Consider the following 26,413-nt stretch of genomic DNA (forward strand, 5'->3'; position numbering starts at 1 on the left):
ATAAGTATATTATAAAATATGTTCCTACATTACAAAGTATAGCTGACGTCTCTCCAGAAAACTGTGCTTACTTATTGATGATCACTAGTCAGAAAACTCACATTTTCAATTCTATTTTTATGACAAGTGGTATACACTTATAACTGGGCTTGAGGTGACATTTGGATGAATATTCTTAAATAGAATGTGATACCTCAAAACACATCGATTGAAAAGAATTTACAGTCCCCTTGACAATTACAATTATTGGTTTGTTTTCGCAGACATCTCAATATATTTCACTCCTGCTTTGTAAAATATGAATTCCAATGTCTAAATTTCACAAGTATGTGAATTTATTTTATTTTTTTAGCATCTCATTTGTATAGTCTCTCCAAAGTATTCAGATAGTTTGATTTTTTTAAAAAGATTTATTTATTTATTTATACAAGCACTGGGTACAGTCAGAAGCGCGGGAGGGTGAGAGAATTCACCAGAGCCAGAGTGGGGAACAGAACAAGCAGACTGACAGAAATACACTGCTGAGGGGAGCAGCGGGCACAGCAGGAGAGGTCTGCGCGCCATGTGGGACCCTCGCTGGAGGCCAGGGATCGAACCAGTGCTGCAGATGCTGCGGGCAGCCCAGCACTAATCTGCTGCATCACCGGGGAGGCCCACAAGTGTGTGAATTTAAAAAAGAACTTTTCTCTCACAGTGCCCAAGATTTGCCTAATATTTTAGCCTAGAAGTTTTCATAGACTTTTTTTTTTTTATTGCTAATCTCTTCTGCATCAGGATTCAAGGATTAGAGTAGTGCATGCCAGCACTAATTGAGAATTTGAAGATGATGGCATGTAGCCTCTTCATTTTATTTAAATGCTTTATCAGTAGAGTCTTCTGATTGTGTTGATTGTTCAAAGGCAATGGTGGTATCATGATGCACTGTTACACATAGGGTTATGTCAGCGGAGATGCTGTCAGTTGCAAGTAAAAGAAAATTCAAAGAAAGTTACCATAAGTCATGAGAAAAATGTGTCATCTAATAAATCTGGAAATCTGGAAGTGGTTAGTGCCCAGGAGTTGGGGGCTTTGCATCTTTCTACTCTGCTCTGTTCAGCAGGTTGACAAAGCTCTTGTTTACATGTGCAAGTTGGCTGTGACAATTTCAGAAGATCCAAGCAGACATGATGTTCAGCAAAGAAGGCAGCATTCCTCTCATGCTTCTCTTGATATATTTTAAGATATACAGTTTCCAGGGCCTCCCTGGTGGCACTAGTGGTTGAGCACAGCATAGTAAAGCTATCCGCAACCTCTGCAGCACAAGTTCGATCCCTGGCTAGCCAGGGAGCTGCCCACATGGCTTGGCAGATTTTTCCTCTCTTTGCCCACTGCTCCCCTCAGCAGTGTATTTCAGTCAGTCTGCCTGTTCTGTTCCCCACTCTGTCTCTGGTGAATCCTCTCACCCCCCACACCTCTGGCCTGTACCCCAGTTCTTGTATGCATAAATAAATCTTTTTTTTAAAAAAAAAGATATGCTCATCCCAGGAACTTCTTTTGCATTCCCCACCATTGTCGTATAATAATCAACACTTGCCTCTAGTGGATCTTTGATACTCCTGTAAACCTGATTTCTAAACAAATACAATGTTTTACTAAGAAGGAAGGAGGGGATGGATGTTTTGGGATAAGTAATCAATTGTTTCTGCCACGGGGTCTCTGAAATCTTGCCATACTCACCTTAGCATTAATATGAGTTTGTCCATGTATATCTGTTCAAATTCCCTTCACATTTTCACTTCTACAGATTTCTCATGCTTTCAGATTTCTAGGATGTCTATCAAAATTTCCCACATCCACTTTCTAGCCTGAGACATTTTTCTCCTAGGGATTCTGAAGGGTAACCAAATACAGAATCCCATGTTAGTGGTTGGTATGCCCAGGGGTTGTAGCTTCAAAATCACACAATTCTGGAAGAATATCTACCTGATTTTGACTTTTCAGCAAGTAAACATATATAGATGTGATTGAAAAACAAAATTCAACTGAGCACATTTTAAGATTTTTATTTATTTTATTCGACAACTCAGGAGTCAGGAAGCCTCCAACCTAGCAGAAACAGGAGTTGTACAAAATCAAGACTTTGCCAGGCAGAAAGACCAGAAATATGGAAAAGAGACAAATGGTTATTACAAGGTCACTTTCTTTTAGGGGATGGCAGGAGTCTCTTGGGCAGATTGCCTGATCAACTTGCATAAGAGTCTACTTCTGGGGAGTTGGCACTGCAAAGAAGCCTCGCTTTGGTGATCTGGGGCTTAGAACATGCTACTCCATCCAGGACCTGTCATCTTGCTTTTACAGCACCCACACATCACCACTGAGAAATGATGGAGCAGCGTCCACCTTCCAGGCAACCTGAACCACTTCTTTTCAGCATGCACATACTCATAAATGAATCACTTTAATTCTTTGTGCAGTGTCTGTGCTCACAGATTCCAACCAAAGACAAGAAAAGAAAATCCCATGTACTCTGATTTAGTTTGTACTTTTGCGTAGAAGAACTGGGGTGTAGGCCAGAGGTGCAGGGAGGGGTGAGAGGATTCACCAGAAACAGTGAGGAACAGACAGGCAGATCTACTGAAAGGCGAAGCAAGAGAGGTCTGCCACACCACACATGGGTTAGCTCCCTGATCCAGGACCGAACCCGGGCCATAGGGGTGATAGTGCTGATAGTTAACCCCTAGGCCACCAGGGAGGCCCCTACTCTGATTTGTACCTAACAAGACTGGTGTCCACTGACTCAGGTGTCTCCTAACATTCTCCCATCTCCCCTACACCTGATTTGTGTCACTGAGACACTTGGGTCAATAATTCGTCTCCTGTTAAGAAAGAGCCCACTGTAGGATTCAGCGATTTTGATTCTCTGTAGTCTTGACTACAGGTAGAGTACAAAGGGAGGATTTGGCTGGTGTGCCCATAGTTTAGAGCCAGGTGGTCATCAAAAGAAAAAAAAAGCTGATCACAGGGAGTGTTGTCACAATTTATCATTCATAAACCCTGTCACTGTGTTAATTGCCCTTAGAAATCCATTACTGTCACCACCACCAGTATCCACCGATGAGCCAGAGAGCAGAGCTGAGGCCACAGGTCAAGAGGTGCTCCCAGGTGCAAGGGCTTGAACTTCATTAGTCCTTTCCCTGTGGCTGTTTGCACGTGTGTGCCGAGATTGCATAAGCCTCAGGAAATTTCCACCCAAACCCACTCTGAGAGCCCACAGAAGGAATGATGGAGAGAAGCATAATGATATTACATGGGGAGCCTCATTGGGGAACAGTCATTCCAAATCATCTCCCCGTACCCAGGTTTGTTCAAATGGACCCTCTACATGGGGACCCCATAAAATGCAAGGGAATGTGCTGTTGATGCTGCTCACAGGCATTCGCCTTTCAAAACGCCATCTCTATTTTCATATTAATCTCAGCCACTGCTGCACTAGAATGCCCTTGAACACCATATTCATTGCAGACCCAATCATTGGCACAGGTACCGGTGACAATTTTGGGTGGGGGGCCAGGAATTCAGAGTTGAAGAGGGTGTTGGGAGGGGTGTATTTATTTTAACCTGTCTTCAATAAACCCACCAGTATTTGAGGAAGCTTCTGAGTCAGACGTTGGGGACCAAAACCTTAATTATACAATATAATTGTTGTTAATGGAACGTGTACATTTCAACCCAGCAAGACTGGTGGTGTTTAATGCCAGCATGACATATTTCCCAAATCGTTCTCTTTATTTGTATAAATAGGAAAGAAGCAAAAATCGCATGGGTTCCCTGCATAATGAAGAGGGAGGGGTGTGCAGCCTGTACTATGGTGGCCAGATGCTCTTTTATCTCTTTTCAAATCAACATGCAGAGCTAGTGGTCCTCAAATAGAAAGCATCTTTCCTAAGGGATGGCAGCACTGTACGTCTGGAATGATAACATTCTATAAATAAATAAAAAAGATTATTAAGAATGCTGTGTAAATCTCCTAGTCAAACACCCCTTCAAGCAACCATCATCAGTAATTCAGTTCAGTCCCTTAATCCCACTGTATACAAATATACACATAAATACAGTATTTAACAAGCACAGCGGAAAGGCAGCACTCTTGTAATCAAGACTCATTTTAGGAAGAATGAGCACTCCTTGCCCCCATCTTCCAGGTGTCCCCCGATTTCAGTCTCCCTTTCCTTCTGCCTGAGTGAGACATCCACCTCACGTAAATACATCTCAGACATCCCTGCCTATTTAAATAAAACCTAAAAATACCAACTTGGTCCCCACATTCTTTTTCTTCCACTTCAGTGTACTCACAGGGCATCCATTAGAAACCGTATCAGAAGCGCAAACATCCACAGGCTTCCTTAAGCCAGGACACGCCAATGGGGCTTAACAGGGATCAGAGGCAGAGAAGAGAGCAGATCCGAGGTGGGATCTGTGGAGTCTCCCAGGACCTGCATCTGCCGTGGTGACTTACTTTCCCTGTGACTGTCTAGTTGTTTGTTCTCCCTCCCAGCTTTTTCTTCATGTATTCCCTGTCTCTTGCCATGTCCCCACGCCACCCCCTTTTCTCTCGATCACTCCCTCCCTCCCTCCGGCTCACTTCCATCGGTGGATGAGCGAGGGGTAACAGGGAGGTAACATGCTCCAGTGTTGACTCCAGCCTCACAGCCATGTCTGCTCTTTTGCTGGCCTCTGATGGATTGTGATGACGTGCAACCACCAGGCCAGTGCCCAGTGGCGCCCCCAGCCCAGCTACTTGCCCCAACGCAAGCACTTCAGGACCTAGTTAAACCCATGCAGTGTTTATTTCCTTTCTCCCTCAACATGACTGTAGAAATAAGATTGCCTGCAGGTAACCAGGACACTCTGCCGATTAAGGACCTTCTAAAGTAAAAGGCTGTTTTGCAAACTGTCCCAGCTTTTTGACCCCCCAGGTTTGCTTTCTTCATGTCAGTTGGTGTGGATCCATTTTCCATCAGGACACCCACAGCCAGGAAACACCCTCAATCTGCTCTTCCCTTCCCCTCTAAGACCTTCCATTCCTGTTGAGCCCTCCATGCTGGGGCTTCCAGCACTTACGTCCTGCCTGGTACAGAGACAGGATCTACCTGAGGACCAGCCATGAGGGGAACCCCAGGGAGAGTTTGAGGCATCAGGTTCCTGTTCTGGAAGCCAAAGCTCAAATCAAGTTCACACCTCAGATCTTCAGCTCCCAGGTGATGGGGCCAAGGTGGTTCCCTGTGTGAGATGCCCCTCAGTCATAATCTGATATCTGATTCCCAGCTATCAGGTCATGAAAGGTGGTTTTCAGAAGTGAGAGGTTCCTAGTATTGTTACATTCTTCTTTTGTTATATCCACATTTCAAATCAATGCAGATAGATCTAAGCACTGCATTGCTCTATTAGTGCTGCCATAACAAACGACACACACTGGATATTAAACAACGGATATTTATTTTCTCCCATTTCTGGGGGCCAGAAGTCCAAGACCAAGGTGTCAGCAGTTTTGGTTTCTCCTGAGGCTTCTCTCCTGGACGTTCAGATGTCCTAATGCATGCTCTATGTGCATAAATTTCTCTTTTCTCTTTGTGCATACAAATTTCCTCTTTAAGTACACCAGTCAGATTAAATTAGGACCCATATGTATGACCTCATTTAACTTTAATTACCTCTTTATAGGCTTTATCTCCAAATACTGTCACACTCTGTGGTTAAGGTTTCAGCATATAAATTTAAAGACACATTTCAGTTCCTTGTAAAAACCTTCATATTTTGGGCCTCACTGGTGGCACAAAGGGTTAAAGTCTCAGTGCTATCACCACTATGGCCTAAGTTCCATCCCCAGGCAGGGAGCTAACCAACACATGGTGCAGCAGACATGTGCTCTTGCTCACCGCTTAGCAGTGTATTTCAGTAGATCTGCCTGTTCTGCTCCCCACTCTGTCTCTGGTGAATCATCCCAGCCCCCTCCACCTCAGGCCTACACCCAGTTCTTTTATAAAAACATAAACAAAATTGAAAAAAAAAAAAACTTCATATTTTATATAGTATCCAAACGCATACCAAGCTTTGCCAAAAAGAAATAGATGAGCATTTAAGCCTGATTTTAATTCCCCGTTGATACGATTGTATTTTTCATAACACAATTTAATGAATATTGCAGAGATTAAAAAAGAAAAAAGAAATTACAGCCACAAATCAATTCCTAATAAATCTCTTTTAAGGATTTTTTGAAATTCAGCCATTTAAAACAAAGTTTTCAGCCTGCTTAAAAAATAAAAAAGGAAGATGTTTTATCTGAGTTATTTGGGGTGGGGAGGAGAAAGCAGATTTTTTATTATGGATATTTTGTTTCCACAAAATTTGTGTCCAGCACTTTTCTTGATTGCTAGATCTTGATTGTTTTTTGTTGATATTTTTACACATATTTATCACATTCTTATAACAAGCACTGCCCCTGTCCAGGTCTGTACAGGACATCTCATGAGAAACTGAAAAATATGCACTGGTTGAATCAGGTAGATAAGAGGGAAAAGCAAATATGGGAAACCTTGGCTGTTTGACAAGCTTTCCATGAAACATGACCTCAGGTTTGTTTTTTCAGGCATTTTTCCTTTCAATAAACATCATGGGGAAGTCTGGAGTGTACAAATTGTGGAGAAGTAGGAAAAATACTGCTCCAGGCCTGAATTAACTATACAAAAGCCGTCTTGGAAGGCTGTCTCTCATGCTTCTACACCTGAGGTTTCAGCTGCTGCTACTCCCAGGAAGACAATTCTCTGAGCTGTTTCTAACCCTGGCCTATTCAAGTGAGGCACAAAGGAGGATTCTAGATGCCAGCAGACCCAACTGCCAGGCAGGGTGCCTCTTGGTGGACTACTCCCAACGGAAGTCCTCTGTGACATAAAGAAATTTTTATTTACTATAAACTAGACATGAACTACCTTTGGTGCTCTTTGTACCTGAAATCCCCTTTGTGTGATTTCTGAAATTCAAATAAAAAGAATGGAATTTTGGTGAAATGTGCTGAGTACATTTATTTATCTCCTCTCCCTGTCCCAAACCTTAACAAAATTATGAAAGCGTCTTTTTAATAGGGGTAAACCTGCAATTCAAAGAGAATTGGAACATTACAGCAGTGAAGAGAACTGTTGACACATTGGGGTAGTGCAGAAATGGCATTGAAAGAGTCACTGAGCCCTGGGCAGGTTGGGCACATGGGCCCTACAAGTGCCTCAGTGTTAGGGGTTTGAGTCATGGGCTTGGCCTAGACTGAAAGTCTGTATGTGCAATGTGCGCACATTTCTCCCCTCACCAACCCAGCCCTTCCAGGAGGGTAAGAATAGATTCTGTAGACAACGTGAACCAGAGAATCTCCAGGCTCAGTAACAACAGGCACAACAGATGGGGAGACAGGTGCTAGGCTGAAAACAAGACACTTAGGTGAAAGTCTGTTTTCTGAGTGTCCTTCCTGTTTCTTCTCCCACAACAAGAGTGTCTGGATATCTGCTTCCCAGGCCAGAGCAGACAGGATAATTCTCCAAAGAAATGCACTGGGCCTTGGGAAGAGATCGACAGTGACTGCTTTTGAAATGTTCCTCATCAACTAAGCCAGCTCATCTCCTAACAGTACTCACCAAGGAAGAAAATTTCCTGTTGGTTTCTTATTGCATCAGTTCTTAATCACAAGTGGACATAAAAAGATCACCAGACATATCATATAACCTGACGAGTATGACCCTATGCCACTAAATCATACGTGGTGTTGTAAGCCAATTCCTCAATAAAAAAAAAAAAAAAAAAATGAAAGATCACCAGACATTTGAAGAAGACTTCAACATGGAAAAAGAGCATGAAACAAACATCTTTAAGGAACTAAGAAAACATGAGGGAAGTAAAGGGAGCAGAGGAAAAATTAAAAGGAAAGAACCTACAATCATTATCATAAGAGAGTATTAAGAATGTTGCATTTATGAAGCTAGACAGGATACAGAAAAAGTAATAATCAGAAGAAAAAGAAGAGGTTGGGGAATCAAATATATAATAACCCAAATAGAAAATATTTTATAGAACACTTTAAAAATAAAGTTGAGGAGGCCCGGCCGCCGGCGAGGGTCCCACAAAATAAATAAATAAATAAATAAATAAATAAATAAATAAATAAATAAATAAATAAAATAAAGTTGAAGAACTGTCTTCAAAAAATGAAACAAATGGAAAAGAGGGGAGAAAAGAAAATTAAGAGTGCCCAAAATTTAGAATTCCAGAGTTGAGAAAATAAAGGGATGGAAATAATCAAACAATTCTGTTAATTTCCCAGAGCTAGAGGATATGAGTTTCCAGAAAGTCTCCAGCATAGTGTATTTAAAAACAAACAAAATATCATGAAATTTCAGAATGTCAGGCACAAGAAAGATCTTAAGTTTGCAGAGAAAGCCTATCCCCCCCCAAAAAAATTAAAAATTAAAAAATTAAAATGTCATCATGCTTTCACTAACAACACTGAGGCCACAGGGCCATTTGACAGTGCCTTTGACATTCTGGGGGAAAAACAATTTTCAGTCTTTGGCAGCACAAAGTCAAGCTCTTAAGGATAGTGGTAAAATAAAGAAATTTTCAGATTAACAGAGTAAAACAATGTTTCCTATATACCTACTTTGTCAAACAGTTGGTGCTTAAGTGGTGGGAACTGAAGTTAGCGCTTTACTAAAATTCTTCCTAAGTCCTCAAGTAAAAATACAATTGAAATCCAGGAAAGAGGAGAGAGGAAAATAAATTCCAGGAATGTATAGATTAGGATCCCTAGGACAAGTATGCAGTAAGTCTGAAGAGTAATTAATGCAGACTGCAGGGGCATGAAAGATGTCAGAAGTTTCCAGACTGGAGGCCAGGGGAAGGTGGAAAAATTGTAGATTGTCTATAATCTTGTATATTATATACACATATATAATTTTATATAATGTATATTATAATCCTGTGGAAAGCTCTGTGATAAACATTTCACACAGCATTAAAGGATTTGAGGGAAATTAGTGACAGATTCACAGAAGGGCAATTATTAACTTCTAGGGAAGAAGTTGAACAAATGTAGTACTTATTTGACTCAGTAGTAAACAATATTTATCTAGCCACAATAACTGAACTAATACACTGTAAATAAGTAGAGAGGGGAAATAAGTGATTAAAGAAAAACTTCACTACTATCATGTAAATAATAGCTACAGTTGGCAAAACAAGGGTCTCCCTGGTGGCACAGGGGTTAAAGTCTCAGCTCTATCAAGGTATCACCAATCACTGTGGCATGAGTTTGATCCCCAGCCAGGGAGCTAACCCACATGGCGCAGCAGACCTCTCCTGTCTCACCCACTGCTCCCCTCAGCAGTGTATTTCAGTAGATCTGCCTGTTGTGCTCCCCACTCTGTCTCTGGTAAATCCTCTCATCCTCCACACCTCTGGCTACACACCAGATCTTGTATGCATAAATAAAAAAAAAAAATAAAGTAGACAAATCAGAATTAAAAATCAGCAAATATTCAGCAAATTATAAGTATGTAGGTACGCAAGTTTGAAGTAGTTACTCATGGCTATAGATAGAAATGCAGGTGGGGAGAATTAAAGCCTTGTGCTACAGGTTTTGATTTTAACACTTTTGGTGGCATTTTTTGAAATTCATATAGTTTAATAAACATAAAAATAATACTAGATACATGAATACATAGGAATGGGTAAATGAAAGAAGAGGAGGATGTATAGGGAAGTAAGAGAGTTTGAATAAATAATCAGAAAGACTTTTGTTGACATGAGAAACCGTGCAGAGAAACTGAGGCTGAGTCAGGCACAAGTACTATTTTGCCAGAAATGGAAGGTGGGCATTGGCAAATCAACCGTTTTCTTAGATTAGTTAAGAAAGGTTCTTACTTGGACTGAAGAGAAATGACACGTAGAAATTTTGGGCAAGTTATTTCACCTCCTTGAACTTCCATTTACTCTTATGATATCTACTAGGTACTAGTAATAGTACCTACTTCCTGTGGTTTCTAGTTAATATTATTAATGTTAATATTATTATTAGTTAATATTATTATTACTTTTTTTAAAACCTGGGACCAACTCTGCATTTCTCCCTTGCTCTCTCTCAAAGGAAACCACTTTGGTGGTTCTTATCCACATTATGCCCTTCCTGGCTAGTAGAGTCCTGCTCAAGTCTCGAACCATCAGAGATGGCCCCAACCCTCAGGTAGACTGACCACACAACCTCTTTGCCCTCCCCCAATTGCAAGTTCCATATACCTCTGTAGCATGATAAAAAATATTTCTAATGATAATATGGGTGGTGGGAATTTCATGGGGACTATAACCGAGATGAAAATGCATACGTTGTACAAAAATGAAAAATGATGTAAAAATATATAAAATAAAATAATAATAAAAATATTTCTAATAACAAATGTGAGGTTTCTGCAAGAACATACCTGTAAAAGTATGACAGTAAAGTCAGATGAAACATCTTTATGGATATAACTTTAAAGAAAGGAAGATACTTTCCACTGTTTCTTAGAAATTCCAAATCTTGCACTATTATTTATTTTATAAGGTGCCTGTTAATTTTGAATCTAACACATGAGTGTTACATAGACTCCATATTTTACCAAATGTTCTTTTCATCTCACCTTCATTCCACTGGGGAAGCGGAGGTGGGGGGTTGGTAAACAGACTACTCCTGAGAGAAACCTGTCCCTTGACCATGGTAGAGGTTGAGATTTATACATTGAATAACCTTTTCTCCTAGGGTTGAGATTTATATATTGAATGATTTACCCCCTGGGGCCTGTGTACTACCCTGTGCTCATAGGGCATCAGTGAGGCCCATGAGGGCTGTGATCAGGCTGTCTGCAGGCAGGAGTCCTGTCACCAGAAGCCACTGTCCCCCAACTTTCATAGTAAATGTCACTATAAGAGAAGTGACATAAGAAAATAGCCACGTACTCAAAAATCATAGTATTCATTGGAGAGGCTTAAGAAACAATTCTACCATAATGATCATCCAGTTATTTATTCAAGGAAATAAACTTATATTTGGAAGATTGGGAAGGCAGTAGGGAGCGAGAGAGAGGGGGGAAAGGGAAAATGTAGGAAAGGGGAATAATTTGAATAACTAAAGGGATAATGAAACAGAACAAGCCATAAGCCCTCAGAAGCCTGATGTGTCAGTGACGAGCTAAGCAGCAGCCATTGTGTGGAAGGGCCTTGATGGCTTCATTCCGGAGCCACGCAGCAGACCTAGAGCAGAGGGTTGGGGTGCATAGAACCTGCTCTCTACCTCTGTCTGCTGTAACTGAGATCTATCCTCAAGGTGTCCATGAGGCCACGTTTTCATGAACCACCAGGGCAATTGATAAGTGGTCAGTGGGGAAGTGGAGGCGTTCACAGGTTCAGACTTGAAGCTTGGTCCTTAAAATGAATGGGAAGCATCTGGCTGTTTTGCTGTTGGTAGGTAATGATGCAGCCGCGTCACACACCCAGATGTGATTCTACATTTCTGCAGCTGTTCTGGTGGGAGTTTCAACACCCAAAACATCTGCTGCTGGGACTCTGTGGTACAATTCTCACTCCATCTCTCTGGGTTCTTATTCTTTTAGTAGAAAATGCACTTTTTCTCCACTCACTGTTTTGCTATTTTCCAAAGGTGTTATTCCCAGCAAGGGGATACCCACCAAATTCCATCTAATGTGGAAGAGAAATCTATATCATCTTCAAAATTCATAGCCAAACTGTGGGGGTGTGACATTAATTAGTTTTATGAGGTTTGATGAGATAGACCATTATAACCAAGCAGCCCTATTGCACACATAGAAGAAATGACGATAATGAAGTCACTTCTTTATGTTAAACACATAGAAGGGGAAAACACCTTTAGAGCCCAAAATATGTATCTCTAAGATATTTGTCAGTATCGTCAAACTGTAGACATAAAGTGTGCTCAGTACTGCCTACCTAGCAGATAAAAGACCCATTTAAAAGCATGATCCCTCAAACATTTTAGGTAATAATATAAATTCACATAATAGGTTCAAGAGAAACAGGAGATGTCCAGTCATAAAATATTCATACAATTTGACCCAATAATTTCTGGGATTTGATCCCAAAGAAATTAACTTATATTTACATATAAGACTTTTCCATATATACTTATCATTGGATTTTTTATAGTGAAAAATGGATATGATCAATTGTCCCAAAATATGGAAGGTGTTATAAATATGGTGTCTCTACTTCCTGAGCATATATGGAAAAATCAGTGCAGGGAACTGAAATGTTCCAGCTGCTCAAGCAACAATTAAATAGATATTTACTGTGACTAATAATAACAAGGGGAATGTTTCTGATGTACATTTAAAGTAAAATACAAAGTTGTTTATACCTTATGCCTACAATCATATCAAAACTCAGCATTTGAAAATGGCCCAAAGCAATTGCTGCAAAATAATAACACGATTGTGCTTGAGTAGGAGAATTAGGGGCAATTTTCTCCTTTTCTATATTTTCCTAATTATGTATGAAAGGGTTATTTTACTTGAACCAATAAAAGCAAAATAAAAATTCATCCTTACAGTGTGTCCAAGACATGAATTCTGCCAAGTCAACTCCAAAAAGGCAATTCCAACAGAGCCTGAGAATATCCTAAAACAAATTCTGGAATGACCTATTTCTCTGCCATAATCCAGGTTTTCTGCTTGTTTTCTCCAGGCAGAATGTGAAATGAAGTTAACCCAAGATTCTGACTTTAACCTGCCAGACTTGGAAATGCAGTAAGAAAGCCAACCCAGCCTCCTATAAATGGTCATGAATAAGTACATATGGGGAAACTTATTTAATTTCAGTGATTAAAAAAAAAACTTGGAACAAGGTCCTCCTTTGGGTTCCACCAGGTAACTTTTTCAAACCCATAAACCTGGGAAGGGTGAATGTAGCACTTCTGTTCTCCATGCCCAAACATCTTTGCCAACCTCTCATTAAACCTAGGAGAAAAGAGATTCAACTAATACCACTTTGGGTCTACTCTTCCTTTTTTTTTTTTTTCTTTAACACCCTTCTCAAATTTTAAAATAGTACATTGATTTTTTTTTAATATCCCCAAATAAATGGCTACTTCTTAGCATTTTGGGTGACAGCTTTAATTTAGGAGTGAAAGGAGATGATTGAGTGATAATAAACTGATTAGTCTCAGGATTTCTCCAGGAAAATGTTGACCCAGCTTCATGGTGCTCATGCACACCATTATAATTATTTGATTTCCTGTCACTGCAGACAGTTCAAAAACTGAAAGTAAATAGAAGATGTGGAAAATCAATGTGAGGTGCAAAATTGTTCCAGCTGCTGAGGTCAGTTAATTACATCATATTTTTACAGAGCCCTTCAGTTCAGTCTCAGGCTTGCCAAGTGCCCACATCTGGAGGCCACGGGCTGCCATCCTGTCAGGGACGGCACTCTCCCCAGGCCTGTCGGTTAACTGCAAAAGGACAAGCTACCCCAGAAAAGCCTGCTTGTACAGACCAACTCTCTGAGGCAAAATCCAGATGATGGTCGTGTCTTCTGTTACCATAGAGATAAGAGGTGCTAGGAGCTGAAGAGGGGCCACTGGAGTGGCAGGAAGCGGGTTCGTCAGTATGCACAGTGTGAACCTGAGGAAAATGAAAGTCTGTTCTACTTGGATAGTCAGGCCTTGGTAGGCTAAGTGGGAGAGAGCTGAGAAGAGATGAGAGACCGCAGGGAGCAGACAGAGAGAAACAATGCCAGCAAGTGAAAGGACAGGGTTTAAAGCTGTGTGAAATGCCAGGCCCTGGGGAGCCACAATGGATTTCCTAGACAAAGTCCTCTGAGCACCTACTCTCGGCAGGGCAATAAAAATGAAGCTCACAGCACAAGCCCAAATTTCACAGTGTTTCAATAAGGTCTTCCCACATTTCCTTGTCATTTAGATCCTTCCAAAGCCCTTTCAGCTTTGTTCCTTCTCCATCATATCTGTTACTTTTTCCACTACCACATCCTTCCAGAATTCTCCAAGTCCCCTCCCCCGCCATCTTTGTGCATGGTCAGTTACTAACTGCCAAGCGTTTCTAACTGTTTGGTCAGGTGTTTCTAACTCTTCACAATTCACCCTGTTTCCCTCTCTGTTTTTCTCTCTACTGCATGTCTTCCTTCATTTACACCTTGCTATCTTATTTCTAATTGTAGCTTCATATACAAATAGCTGGATGAAATAAAAATCCTGTGTCTGTGTCTGTCAAAGATGCTTTGTGACATGTCCCACCCCTACTGCTCTCACTGACAGGGTCTCTTAAGCAAAGTTTTGCCCAGAGCTGTGATTTTTCCAAGGCCACCGTTGTCCTCAGAAGATTCTAAGGGCCCTACACATTTTTTACTTGACTCTATTATTTAAATATGGATTTGAAATTTGGACACCACAATCATTTTCTATCCCCTCACCCCCCTGACAAAAAATATATATTTGAATATAAATTAAATGAACATTTCATTTAAATGCGCATGACATTTTTATGTAAATTTATTGTAAATTATAGTTTTAAAACTTCTAAATTTGAACACATTGTGAACTTGTGCCAACCAAATAAATTGTTCTGTGCAGATTTGAAAATATTCTCCTGTGGTTTCTAGTAACTGTGTCATTGAGAGGGAAGGTCAGAGCAGGCACTGATGTTTTTATTAACTCAGGGCAAGCATGATTGTCCTTGTAGACTGTTTAAGAGTAGCCTCTAAAGCTCATGATAGGCTTGGTTAAATGCCATGGAAGCACCCCATATCTGCTTGGGGGCCCCTTGTGTCAGGGGAATGGCCAGGCATAATAGGAAGCCAGGTTGGTCTATGACATAGATGGCTTTAGCTCTGATTTTAATGTCCTGCTTGCTTTTTGAGTGACTTCCATGACAAGAACTGGAGCACTTACTAAATATTATCAGTGATTCAACTTTAAAATATAAATTTCCTGCTACTCCTCACACTAGAATCCAGATCAATTTGACTTAGGAGCATTCCCAAAATTGCATAGCCAGCTGTCAAGCATCTTAAAATTTGCAACTATTTATCCAAGAAAATATGCCAATTCCAGAAGCTGATCTAAGACTGGAACAGTTAACTGCAGCCTCCAATGTGTTCACCCAAACACCTAAATTTTCATAAGTTACCAACTTGATAAAGATAATTGTGATAAATTTAAAGTAAAATAAGTAGGTGAGAACCACAGCCTCAGCCCCTGCCTCCTCGTCCCTTCCTTCTCTCTGTCCCATTGACGTACTTGTTTTTCTAGACTATTTCTCCTTCCATGTCCCGCTTTTGATCCCACAACTCTGACCATCCTGCTCAAACCAGAAAAATCAATTCATACCAAAGTGGTCATGAAAGAGTGCTATGGGGGGTTATGGCGGGTCAGTGATCAATGGAGGACAGGCCACCCGCGCACACAGTGCAAGACCACTAAGCTCAGGGAACAACAATGGGGCTTCTTTAACAAACAGGGCAAACAAAGAGTTCCTAAGGCCACAAGTGGCCGGATAGCTCACCCCAGGTAGTGTCCGCCGTGTCCACACATCCCAAACAAAAGGCCGCTCATCCAAAACGGTGCTGTCCTATCAACAAGGGCCTGGAGCTCAGAGCACACCAGCAAGCAGTGGGCCAGGATCTAACTCACTGCAACTCACAGGTGGGGCAACACACATGACCCCCCCAGCAGCCTGCAGCAACAGTCTGAAGAACACCAGATGCAATGGAAGCAGCAGCAGCAGGAGGTGGTGCCAGACAATTAACAATTCTCAAAAGGTGACCTGGCCACGGAGTGCTGGTCTCCCATCAACAGTTCTGGAAGCACTGGCCAGAGTGCTGGTTGGTCAGCACCAGTCACTAGGAGGTGGCGGTGTCAGAAACACCACATTAACAGCTCTTTGTGAGTTGCTGGCACAGTCTAACATCAAACAGCTCTTTGGGACACCAGGCCCAGTGCCTTTGGTGCTCCTTTCAGGCGATGTCAGAGGCAGGCCTCAGGCAGGTGTGGCTGGCCAATCCTCTGCAAAGCTTTTGGGCTTCTCTCTTCAAAGGTTGGCTGCTGAGTACTCCTTTCTTCTTCCTTCGGAGGCCAGGAACAGAGAGACTCAGAGTCTCTTCTTTCCTCAGATGCCTGGAACAGCATGTTTTTTCCTCAGAGGCCAGGAACAGTATCCTTTCAGAAGTCTAAAAGTCTCAAGCTGGTGCCTGCCCTGCCTTATGTCCTCTTTCAGCCCCCAACCTGCCCTTACCCCCACCCTCACAAGTCTGATTGGACCATTATTAATTCTATGGCTGATTGGACCATTTACCAGTCAGCTCATAGCTCACACCTGATGGTCCATTCCATGATCCAAGCACCAAATCCATGGGCCTCTCCACTGCCTGCAGCTGGAGGAACCACAGCACTGGAGCTGACCCATGGGCCATCGCTCTTTCCTGCAGCCCTGAACCAAGGGCTGCATGCCCTGGGGTGACGTGGTAGAGGAACCACTACCATCAGCCACCACCACTGCTGGCTTCTGTCTTCAGCCTGAGCCCCAGGGTGGCCACTGGTGGCAGGCAGTAAAATGTCCATCCCCGCTACCCTAGCAATGCCTGCAAGCAGCATCTGGGCCAGAGTCCGGGGGTGGGGGAGAGGCGAGGGGGCGAGTTTCTAGTTTCAGTCATATCTAAATATGATTTGAGGGTTACCTCTGTCTGGGGAGAGGATAGGGCAGTTTTGTTTTATGATGAACTGCTCAAGTCTTAAGAGATCCTCAAGGGTGGACCAGCCACAGTGAAATTTTCGGTGCTGTCACACCCAAGGGAGCCCATCAAAGGCAACCTTCATTCCATCTCATGTCCTTTTGAAGAGGACCACTGGCATCCACTGGCATCACTGAAACACTGATGAAGTGCTTATTCAAAACACAGATTCCTGGGACTTAACCACAACTCTCTTGAGCTAGGACTTGAAGCTGCTTTCTAAACATGCTCCTCCAACAGCTTCGCACTTTGAAGTTCAAAGGTCAGCACCATCAGTCTGCACTCCGGTGTAAAAGGCAAGGGAAGAGGGCTGCCTGCTCTCACTTCACCTCGATTGAAAGATACAAATTCAGAGGCATCTGTGAAAAAAGAAGTACACACATTAAGAAAGAGGAATCTAGTGATCAATCTCAAAAAGAAAAGTAAAACCATTCTTCTCTCCCATTCCAAATCCATCAGTCACCTGGGGAAAAGCAAATGTTGACCAGCCTGCAGGATGGAGGAAGCCCAGGCCCCAGCACGTCCTGGAGGAAGGAATAGCAGGGAAGAAGAGGGCTGTGCGGGGTAATAAATCCAGACTGGCACAGGGATGGGCAGAGACACTGAACCCTGTTCACTCTGCCTGTATGGAAAATGCGCTCCCCTTCCGACCTTTCTCCCAGGCAGGCCCAGAATTCCTGAAAGGTCCGAGCTGGAAGCACTGGAGCAGAGCAAGCTCTTCCCCAGCCCTCACACCTCCTCTGGCTGTCATTTGTACCTCCGTTCTTCCTTCATAAAAAGCCACCATGCACTCCAAAGGAGTAACTACGACACTTCGTTTTTATTCCGCGTGCATCTCATTTGTCTTCAGCAGGTTCTTCCATAATCTCATCATTATTGCTATGGCCCTCGGAGGACAGCTGACTTGCATTAATCAGCGGAGCCCCTCATCGCTCACCAGATTCTTTACACTTTTACCATGCCCTGGGGCATCCTAACTTACTTGAAAAATTAATAAACCTCCCCCTTCTTATCTTACCTTATTAATGTCTGTCTTTGTAACCCATTATCCCCGCATATCATCAGAGATCACTGGAGGGCGCAGTGGTCACCCTTTGTGCCCCTCTTTCTATCCTAAAATTGGAAAGCACCCCCAGAATAGCCAGAAAGAAAATAGCCTTCACGGGACAGTGGGGTGTTTGTTTACCAGCTCGACTGCACTGTGGACCGAAGGCAGGAGAATTCTTGGGCTTCAGCTCAAGGCCATTAAGGCCCATTAAGTTGTTCTCTCCTCCCCCGCCCCCACTCTCCCTCTTTTGTGCACCCTAGTAAATCTGACTCATTAGCTTTAGATGTTTTGAAATACTGGTACATTAATCACTTGTGTTTGCACACTGTTTATGTGGGTTGTTGGTCATGGTCTGTGGTTATACTGGCTGTCTCCCTTGCTTACTTAAAGGTACAATCCAATTGAAAATAAAGATTTTTGCAGGTTTGCTCATTACACACAGCGTCGGCAGCTGGTGAGTGTCTTTTGCAATTCATCAGAGGCCTCCCAGACCACCTGCTCTCGCATCCTGCAAACAGCTGGCTCTGGGTAAGTACCATAAGCTATTACCTTATACAACAAATAAATAAATAAATGGCTGGATGGGCAGACAAATAAATAAATACATTGAATTGTCAGCCTTGAAGCATTGCTTCTGGAAGGGATAGGTCCATTCTGAAGAGAGAAAATACTATCAGTCTGAACCTTCATGGTGCCATTTAAGTAGAAAAAGAGGGGAGCATGCTGAAACTCCCACAACTTTGACTGGAAATATTTTGTCAGTTGAATAGCAGAACAATTAAGAGAAGGTTTCCACAGCAGGCAGCTTTGTGGTTTGGTACAAAAAATGAGAGATGGAGGAATTGGATTGAATTGCCTTTTGGGGTTGTATTTTGTTTTGGTTTGGTTTTTTGCTTTGCTGAAAAAGTCATGGGGGAGGTTTTGTGGAATTTGCACTAAGGCCACCAGATGTCCCTGGATTAAGAAGACAATCCTGATTTCCAAGATCATCACCTGCTCACATTTTCATAACCTTTACCTCATTTTTTGATGCTGAGAATGACCCTCTGGGTGGCTATGCCCTCCTGTCCTCACCTGGCAGCCTGCAGAAAGCCTAGAGACAGCGGGAGCTGGAGCTGAGCACTGGCCACGTGGCTGGCCATCACGAGGAAGGAAACTGAGAGGAGACAAATTCTTGTCTGCATCATGCCAGGGCTTGGCAGGACAGATACCAGGCACGGGTGGGAGTCTGAGGGATGGGTGTACTGTAGGGTATGAGAGATTTCCAAAGTTCTTCAAAGACATTCTGATATTTCCCATACGTCTACTTGGAAACTTTGGATAATATGGGGCTATGTCTTGTAGACATCTCCCAGGACAACTATGATCCCCCACAGAATCATTTAATCTCCATGGATCAGTCAAAATTTAGTCATGTCTTTTGACTTTGTCCTTGAAAAATGGAAAGGGCATTCCAGTGGTAGAATGTTTGCATCGCGAGTTTCACCAATCACATGAAGCAGTTAGAAATCGTTGTTTTTACCTTATGGCTGGTTAAATTCTAATAATTTTTGCAGTTCTATTTTCTTGCTACTTTATTTTTAGCAAGAGTGTTTATGTATTGAATTAACATGGGGAAAGTTTTTCCATTTTACCAAGTTTAAAATGGAGATACATTTATAAATGTATAAAAATCCTAATTTTTTCTTACTTTAATCCTTTAAGAACTACAAAGGGGCCTCCCCGGTGGCACAACACTTGAGCGCTGGGCTGCGAAGCTACCCTCAGCCACTGCAGTGCGGGTTCGGATCCCCGGCCACCAGGGAGGGTCCCACATGGCGCGCAGACCTCTCCTGCCGCCCGCTGCTCCCCTCAGCAGTGTACTTCGGTCCTTCTGCCTGCTCTGCTCCCTGCTCTGGCTCTGGTAAATTCTCTCACCCTCCCGCGTTTCTGACTGTACCCAGTGCTTGTATGTATGTATAAATAAATAAATAAATAAACAAACAAACAAACAAACAAAGAACTCTTAAAAAAAAAAAAAAAAAGAACTACAAAGAACCTAGGTTCTCTGTGTGATAGAGAGCCAGCAGCATTAGGATCTACCTGGAGGTTTGTCAGAAATACAGGCTCCCAGAATCAGAAAGTATGGTTTAACATTTAAGATCCCCAGATGATTTGTTGGCACATTAAAGTTTGCAAGCACTGCTCTCAAATGGCCACAACTCTCTTTGGTCAAAAGTATTTGATAGAGATTTCCACAAGCCATAGCAACACTAAAGCAATCATAAGACTTTGAATAAGAAAATTCAAACCAGGCCATTTCCTCATCTCCTAATGAAAATGAAATATTCCTTTTTTTGATGAGGTACACAGTGTGGTAGACCAGAAAGAGAGGACTTGGACTCAGAAAAATCAGTTTACTTTCTGACTCTGCCACTTAGAATCCTGACTTTGGAATAACGATCCACACAATCTTCATTTCCTCCTTGGAGAATAGAGATAGCAACAACTTTGCTCCTTCCTGCAGGAGTTTCAGAAATAAAGCCGATCCTCTATGTGCCATCATATAGGAAACTCCAAAAAGTGTCACATGCATATACACAATTAAATTTTAGTAGACACAGTAGTAAGTTATAGGGATGTTGGAGATGTAATAACTGGATCAACAAAAAAAATCTAGGAGGATCTGGGTGGTGGATGAAAAACATATGCAAGCTGGGGTGGTGCTGCAGGAGAATAATTGTTGGCATTTTTACTGGTGGAAGTGGATATACTGGCTGGTGCAATATCTCTGGCCCTTGAGAATGAGGGGGTGATGTGTGTGTGTGTGTGTGTACATACATCCACATACACACATACCACACACACATAGGGGGATAATAGGGGGATTATATATGAGAGGGATATATATCTGTGTATGTGGTATGTGTGTGTGTGTGTGTGTGTGTGTGTGTGGGAGAGAAAGAGAGAGAGAAAGAGAGAGACTTGAGTAGCTATTGCAGAGAGCTTTTGATTTATTTAAGAAAGATTGTGATAGGTTCAGGATGATGACTCAACAATTCAAGCAAACTTGTTGGAACCCAGGGGACTTCTAAGCAACACTTAAAGGAATGCTGATCTCTTGTGGCCAGTAGAGAGACAGAGAGAATGACCGGACCCAAAATTTAATTCCAAGAGTAGCAGAGTCTAGGAGAAAGCTAAATTCTCATCCTGGAAGGCTTCCTCTGCCCAGATCAGGGTCCTCATAGGGAAAGTATTGTAACCTAAGACATGGAACGGGGATATCTGAGTTGAGAATTTTTAGCTCCCAGGCTTCTCTAAGCCCTCTGGATGACAAAAGAGGAGTACTCTCCTCTTTGTTCAAGATACAACCCCCACCATGTTTGAAGATCATTCAGAGGCTTCCAATGAAATAGGTATCACTATTACTGTCAAAGCACCCCCAAAATTGATGATTCACTAGGAGGACTCACAGAACTTGGTACCCAGAACAAAATCAGCAAAGGGAAAAAGCACAGGAGGTAAATTGCAAGTGAAAGCAGGCACAAGCTTCCAAAGGTTCTCTCCCACTGGATTCAGGCAGGATGCACCTTATATTCCAACAACAAGTTTTTACAACACATGTGAAATGTTGCCAACTGGGGAATCATGTTAGAGACTTAGCGCCCATAGTTTTTACTGGGAGCTTGGCATGTAGGCAGCTCCTGCCTGGAACATACCATAATCCCAGCTTCCCAGAAGAAAAGCATGTGTTCAAGAGAGACCATGTAGTGTGTAAGACAGTGTAAGTGCAATGAGGGGCTCTTATCAGTTCTGGGAATAGTGAGAAGCTTCCCCAAATCCAAGGTCCCGGATGCCAGCCAAGAACCAACCTTGTAAGCAGAGCTTTCAAAAGATACAGTCATGCTTTGAGATCGTGGAGTTATAGCATAACAATTTCTTCCTTTTCAGATAGTGCAATATCTTTATCTATAAAGAGAACTGAATGAACTGCAAGACCATAGCAAAAGAAAAGTGTTTCTCTTACTGGCTCCACTGGGTCATTTTTCTGGCTGCCAAGGAATCAGCATGTAGGAGGTCTATTGGCAATTACCTGGCCATCCTTCGAGCTCCATCCTCTTCCCTGGCCCCTCCTGCAATCTACCCAGTGGTGCTTCCTACAGACCAGCTCCAGATGTGCCTTCTAGAAAGTTTCTTAACCACCAGCTTCCTATGTTCTCCAAGGCAACTATGCCTTCTCCAGAAAGGTCTGACTCTCAGCCTACGAGGAAGAGGACAGAAGAGATATGTCTTCTAAGTTTTTAGTCTCTTCCTTACTCACTCTCCTTCAGCCCTGGCAATAGTGGCTGCATTCCACTTGTACTATTTCTATATTCCTTAGAGTCTTCTTTTATTCCTTTTTGTAGTTAAGTATCTTCCTGATTAATAATTATTTATATTGACTTTTCTTTGTTTAAATTACTTGTGTAGTTTCTGTGTCTTGACTGAACCTTGATCAATGCTGTGCTTAAAAAGACAATGCTTTCTTCCATGGCCCCTCCTGGGAAACTGAATGATATCAAGGTTAAATCTCAGCAACTCCTAACTGGGGATGTGCTGGATCAGCTAAGGGAGGACAAGAAATATGCTGCAAGGTCTGAATATATGCCAGCAAGAGTGGGGAAAGTGTCATGGAATGAATACTGAGAGGTGGGGAAATGAAAGTTTAATATTGTGGAGCAATGCCCATGATATTCAAGTCTAAGAAGTCCTGTACTGCTAGGATAGCTCTTAGAAGTTTGGAAACTAGGATGGCCCATATGAAAGACTCAACAAATTGGAAATACCAAAACTGATAAAACAAATGATCTAAAATGTGATCTCAAGGTTCAGAAAAGTGGGTATGCCAGAGGGGATGAACTAGGTAAGTCTGGAAATCACCCATCAGCCAGAAATAAGTCATAAAGTACCCAGTGGACATCCTTTTACCAAAAGGTCAGACATGTTCATGAAAACACCAGTGTTTTGTTGTTGTTGTTATTTTTTGTTTTTGTTTTTTAAATATTTATTTATTTATGCATACAAGAACTGGGGTATAGGCCAGAGGTGGGGGGGGGGTGAGAGGATTCGCCAGAGACACAGTGGGGAACAGAACAGGCAGATTAACTGAAATACACTGTTGAGGGGAGCATAGGGGAGAATCAGGAGAGGTCTGCTGCGCCATGTGGGTAGCTCCCTTGCTGAGGATCAAACTCATGCAGCAGTGGCTGCAGATAGCTTCATAGTGCTGTGTCTTAACCCCTTGTGCCACCAGGGAGGCCCAGGACACCATTGTTGTTGAGAAGCTTAGAGGTGGCTGTCCTCAATAACCAAGGCTAAATAAGCAGGAATGCTATTACAGAACTGAACTCATTGAAAGCAATAGGGATCGTGAGGTAATAGAGGCTTAATGGCAACACCTTACCATGCAGAGCAAGGTAGGCACAATTATCACAAAGGAAGCAAGGTCAGAAATGCAGCCAGGGACTGTCAGAGCTACAGAGATGTTAAATAGAACACAGTGATTTTAGGGACAAGGATGATGGGCAGTCAGCAAGGTTATTACACAAACTAAAAGAAACCAAGAATGGATGATCAAGAGTCTGCAAGCAGCAACCCAAATAAAAAGTCGTGATTACTTGCAAGGTTTCTGAACCTGAGCCAGTTCTTATTTCAAAACAACTTCAGAGAAGTCAAATCCCCGTGAAAAAAGACCTTGTGTGTGGTACACAGCCAGTGTACTCCATACCAGTTCTTCCCCCAAAGTGACCTTCAGCCATTTATTCAGGTAACAATCTAGTAGGAAAATGGGAACAGCCACAATTTAGAAGGATTTTTGGACCAACATAACCTTCCAAAAGATTATACCTTTTTTAATTATTGTACCTCTTTTTAATGATTATCACCACACAGGTGCAGACGGCACCACTACGTGAGCCAGGAATTCTGACAGAGCAGCAAAGAGGGAAGCAACAGACTGAACTTTGTGACACAATATCCCACTGGGAACCACATTCCAAGGTTCTCCTCCCCCTTTCAGGCTCAGCCAGGACTCAATGATTAGCTGATAGAGGGTGTTTATATAAAGCCTTAGTCCTTGCTTGGATTTGGGATAATTCTGAGGCACCCCAAGCCCATCCCCCGAAGTCCCCCTGCAAAGCTTCCTGAAGAATCAGCTGCAGCTCAGGGGAATCAGCCAGGGGAGGAGAACTCCCCAAGAAACCTTCTATATGCAACTCTTCACCTCAGAGTCTGTTTCCAGAAAACCCAAGACAGCCTCCAGATGCACTTTGAATCCCATTCTCTTTATACAGAATACCTCTGCTTTTATCTCTTTATTTCTTGTTATCAGTGTCATTATGATTGTTCAGTGCTTGCTGGGAAGCTGTCCTCTGAAGACAAAAATGACTAAAAGAATCAGTCAGTGTCCAGCTCTCAAAGGGACATCCTGGACTTATTGCCTTGCAAGAAACCATTGCCCACTGAAACTCGATCCGGAGTCTGAACTTTGCTATAAAGACCCAGGTGGAAAATACATTGTCTTCTCACATGTCACTGCAGAGCCTTCCAACAGAATTCGAAAAAGTGTTCTGAGGTCACATTCATCCAAAAAAAAATCAGAATAATCAAATAATCTTAATTAATCAACTTAATTAATGAAGTAAGTTTAATTAGTGATGTCAACCTTGAGTAGGCAGTAAGGAGTATGGCAGTGTATGTGACCTATATTTGCAGAACTGTTCTAGAAGTTGTATGAGACTAAGTGTTGGGAATGGACATAGCCAAGGAAAACATCAGGGCTCATCCACCACTGCTACAGAGTGGGGTTCCAGAGAAGCATGGAAATCCTCAGCAAGAAGAAAGGCAGGGGCCTCCCTGGTGGCGCAGGTGGTTGAGCGCAGCTGCTGTGAAGCTGTCCACAGCCTCTGCAGTGCCAGTTGGATCCCCGCCAGCCTCAGAGCAACCCACATGGTGAGCAGACCTCTGCTGTCTTGCCCACTGCTCCCCTCAGAAATGTATTTCATCAGTCTGCCTGTTCTGTTCCCCATTCTGTCTCTGGTGAATCCTCTTACCCTTCTGCGCATCTGGCCTGTACCCTGGCTCTTGTATAAATAAAATAAATCAGGAGGAGGAGGAGGAGGAGGAGGAGGAGAAAGGCAGAATAAGCCTTGCCACGAGAGAGGTGGCGCTGCAGATTTTTAACCCAGGGGGCCGTGACATGTGCCTCCTTGAGCTGGAAGGCGCTGAGTGGAGGCACTAGAAGCCAGATACAACTCTATACCACATACAGAATTCCTTCTGGGATCCTGGTGACCCAAGACTTCCAGAGCCGTCAGGTTCATAGTAAAATCAGTCCTGCTTGTCACCCAAAGGACACAGAATATTTGAGAATCAGAAAAAGCTGAGTTAAAACATAAGTCTATAAATGTCAGTAGCATTCTCAAACTATGTAATATAGAAAACAGAACTCATTCACACTATACATGTATATATGTGCTTGTGTGTGTGTTTATGCCGCTATAATGAAACTAATTTTGAAAAAAAAAAAAAATCAAGCACATGCACAAACACACACACACACACACACACACACACACACACACACACACAATATCTGTAGAAGCTCTGAGAGGAAAATGAAGACCAGTCCTGACCTGTCACCGTCAGATCCACTACTCAACTTTCCTCTGCTCTGGTCTTTTCTCAAAAGTGGCTCATGACTCTAGACTACATTTCCAGAACCTTATGCCAGCCTCCTCTGGCTCCTTTCGCTAGTGGGAGGCACTGCTGGGAGATTCAAGGGTAGAAGAAAAACAGATGCTGGGGTGTTCCACCCAGGCACCCAGCTGTGCCTCAGGACACAGCTCAGTGGTGACTTCTTGTCGCTGGTTCCCACTGGACAAGGCCTTCAAGTGTCTACCTTCTGCCAGGTGACTCCGCCGCGCCTCCAGCGGCTCTGCTCCTCCCTCTGCTTCCCCAGCCTATGGTGAGCAGACTTTCTGTTGCTGCTAATCTCTGGGTTACCATTTTGTTTCCTGCTTGTTTTCTCAGTACTTTCACCACCCTGTAAGCAATTTTCAGCCTTAAATCCCCATTATTTAAAATACTCAAATGGTTGCTGTATCCTGCTTAGACACCAACTATTCCAAAACTAAAAAATGTACTGAGTGATAAAGATTGAATTCTTAGAATGGCCAGTTTCCTGGCTACAGCTTCTCACACCTACTTCACATGCACCCTCCACAGGCAGTTCATGGATAAACAGAAATATTGACCATTTGGGTTCCAGATCAAGACAGACAGAGAGGATCCAAACAACTGCTAGATAAGGAATACAGTAAAATGTTACAGAGACTACCTAGAACAAATAGCCCTCCAGGATAGAAATGTTCCTATTCAAAAATGACCTATATGGTACCTAACAATAATTCTGCAACAACAGCAGCAGAGAGAGAAAGGAAACTAATGTGTAATGAATAAAGAAGTGTTTAGATGATTATTTAATACAGGAAAACAAAAAAGTTTTTAGACCACAACTAAAAT

The sequence above is a fragment of the Talpa occidentalis genome, unplaced genomic scaffold (genome assembly GCF_014898055.3).
Source record: "Talpa occidentalis isolate TD23 unplaced genomic scaffold, MPIMG_talOcc4v2.1 talOcc4.13, whole genome shotgun sequence".
Classification (NCBI taxonomy): domain Eukaryota; kingdom Metazoa; phylum Chordata; class Mammalia; order Eulipotyphla; family Talpidae; genus Talpa; species Talpa occidentalis.